Source organism: Hylobates moloch, unplaced genomic scaffold (genome assembly GCF_009828535.3).
Source record: "Hylobates moloch isolate HMO894 unplaced genomic scaffold, HMol_V3 SCAFFOLD_5, whole genome shotgun sequence".
Classification (NCBI taxonomy): Eukaryota; Metazoa; Chordata; class Mammalia; order Primates; family Hylobatidae; genus Hylobates; species Hylobates moloch.
Genome location: NW_026652280.1, coordinates 76,375,563 through 76,379,070, shown reverse-complemented (window position 1 = coordinate 76,379,070; position 3,508 = coordinate 76,375,563).

Sequence of the window (3,508 nt, the reverse complement as noted above, 5' to 3'; positions counted from 1 at the left end):
GGGGTTGCAATCCTAGTCTCTGATAAAATAGACTTTAAACCAACAAAGATCAAAAGAGACAAAGAAGGCCATTACATAATGGTAAAGGGATCAATTCAACAAGAAGAGCTAACTATCCTAAATATATATGCACCCAACACAGGAGCACCCAGATTCATAAAGCAAGTCCTCAGTGACCTACAAAGGGATTTAAACTCCCACACAATAATAATGGGAGATTTTAACACCCCACTGTCAGCATTAGACAGATCAACGAGACAGAAAGTTAACAAGAATATCCAGGATTTGAACTCAGCTCTGCACCAAGCAGACCTAATAGACATCTACAGAACTCTCCACCCCAAATCAACAGATTATACATTTTTTTCAGCACCACACCACACCTATTCCAAAATTGACCACATAGTTGGAAGTAAAGTTCTCCTCAGCAAATGTCAAAGAACAGAAATTATAACAAACTGTCTCTCAAACCACAGTGCAATCAAACTAGAACTCAGGATTAAGAAACTCACTCAAAACCACTCAACTACATGGAAACTGAACAACCTGCTCCTGAATGACTATTGGGTACATAATGAAATGAAGGCAGAAATAAAGATGTTCTTTGAAACCAACGAGAACAAAGACACAACCTACCAGAATCTCTGGGACACATTCAAAGCAGTGTGTAGAGGGAAATTTATAGCACTAAATGCCCACAAGAGAAAGCAGGAAAGATCCAAAATTGACACCCTAACATCACAATTAAAAGAACTAGAAAAGCAAGAGCAAACACATTCAAAAGCTAGCAGAAGGCTAGAAATAACTAAAATCAGAGCAGAACTGAAGGAAATAGAGACACAAAAAACCCTTCAAAAAATTAATGAATCCAGGAGCTGGTTTTTTGAAAAGGTCAAGAAAATTGATAGACCGCTAGCAAGATTAATAAAGAAGAAAAGAGAGAAGAATCAAATAGATGCAATAAAAAACGAAAAAGGGGATATCACCACTGATCCCACAGAAATACAGTCTACCATCAGAGAATACTACAAACACCTCTATGCAAATAAAATAGAAAATCTAGAAGAAATGGATAAATTCTTCAACAAATACACCCTCCCAAGACTAAACCAGGAGAAGTTGAATCTCTGAATAGACCAATAACGGGTTCTGAAATTGTGGCAATAATCAATAGCTTACCAACCAAAAAGAGTCCAGGACCTGATGGATTCACAGCCGAATTCTACCAGAGGTACAAGGAGGAACTGGTACCATTCCTTCTGAAACTGTTCCAATCGATAGAAAAAGAGGGAATCCTCCCTAACACATTTTATGAAGCCAGCATCGTCCTGATACCAAAGCCTGGCAGAGACATAACCAAAAAAGAGAATTTCAGACCAATATCCTTGATGAACATTGATGCAAAAATCCTCAATAAAATACTGGCAAACCGAATCCAGCAGCACATCAAAAAGCTTATCCACCATGATCAAGTGGGCTTCATCCCTGGGATGCAAGGCTGGTTCAACATACACAAATCAATAAATGTAATCCAGCATATAAACAGAACCAAAGACAAAAACCACATGATTATCTCAATAGATGCAGAAAAGGCCTTTGACAAAATTCAACAACCCTTCATGCTAAAAACTCTCAATAAATTAGGTGTTGATGGGACGTATCTCAAAATAATAAGAGCTATCTATGACAAACCCACAGCCAATATCATACTGAATGGGCAAAAACTGGAAGCATTCCCTTTGAAAACTGGCACAAGACAGGGATGCCCTCTCTCACCACTCCTATTCAACATAGTGTTGGAAGTTCTGGCCAGAGCAATCAGGCAGGAGAAGGAAATAAAGGGTATTCAATTAGGAAAAGAGGAAGTCAAATTGTCCCTGTTTGTAGATGACATGATTGTATATCTAGAAAACCCCATCATCTCAGCCCAAAATCTCCTTAAGCTGATTAGCAACTTCAGCAAAGTCTCAGGATACAAAATTAATGTACAAAAATCACAAGCATTCTTGTACACCAATCACAGACAAACAGAGAGCCAAATCATGAGTGAACTCCCATTCACAATTGCTTCAAAGAGAATAAAATACCTAGGAATCCAACTTACGAGGGATGTGAAGGACCTCTTCAAGGAGAACTACAAACCACTGCTCAATGAAATCAAAGAGGATACAAACAAATGGAAGAACATTCCATGCTCATGGGTTGGAAGAATCAATATCGTGAAAATGGCCATACTGCCCAAGGTAATTTATAGATTCAATGCCATCCCCATCAAGCTACCAATGACTTTCTTCACAGAATTGGAAAAAACTACTTTAAAGTTCATATGGAACCAAAAAAGAGCCCGCATCGCCAAGTCAATCCTAAGCCAAAAGAACAAAGCTGGAGGCATCACGCTACCTGACTTCAAACTATACTACAAGGCTACAGTAACCAAAACAGCATGGTACTGGTACCACAACAGAGACATAGATCCATGGAACAGAACAGAGTCCTCAGAAATGATGCCACATATCTACAACTATCTGATCTTTGACAAACCTGACAAAAACAAGAAATGGGGAAAGGATTCCCTATTTAATAAATGGTGCTGGGAAAACTGGCTAGCCATATGTAGAAAGCTGAAACTGGATCCCTTCCTTACACCTTATACAAAAATTAATTCAAGATGGATTAAAGACTTAAATATTAGACCTAAAACCACTAAAATCCTACAAGAAAACCTAGGCAATACCATTCAGGACATAGGCGTGGGCAAGGACTTCACGTCTAAAACACCAAAAGCAATGGCAACAAAAGCCAAAATTGGCAAATGGGATCTAATTAAACTAAAGAGCTTCTGCACAGCAAAAGAAACTATCATCAGAGTGAACAGGCAACCTACAGAATGGGAGAAAATTTTTGCAACCTACTCATCTGACAAAGGGCTAAAATCCAGAATCCACATTGAACTCAAACAAATTTACAAGAAAATAACAAACAACCCCATCAAAAAGTGGGCAGAGGACATGAACAGACACTTCTCAAAAGAAGACATTTATGCAGCCAAAAAACACATGAAAAAATGCTCATCATCACTGGCCATCAGAGAAATACAAATCAAAACCACAGTGAGATACCATCTCACACCAGTTAGAATGGCCATCATTAAAAAGTCAGGAAACAACAGGTGCTGGAGAGGATGTGGAGAAATACACTGTTGGTGGGACTGTCAACTAGTTCAACCATTGTGGAAGTCAGTGTGGCGATTCCTCAGGGATCTAGAACTAGAAATACCATTTGACCCAGCCATCCCATTACTGGGTATATACCCAAAGGACTATAAATCATGCTGCTATAAAGACACATGCACACGTATGTTTATTGCGGCACTATTCACAATAGCAAAGACTTGGAACCAACCCAAATGTCCAACAACGATAGACTGGATTAAGAAAATGTGGCACATATACACCACGGAATACTATGCAGCCATAAAAAATGATGAGTTCATATCCTTTGTAGGGAC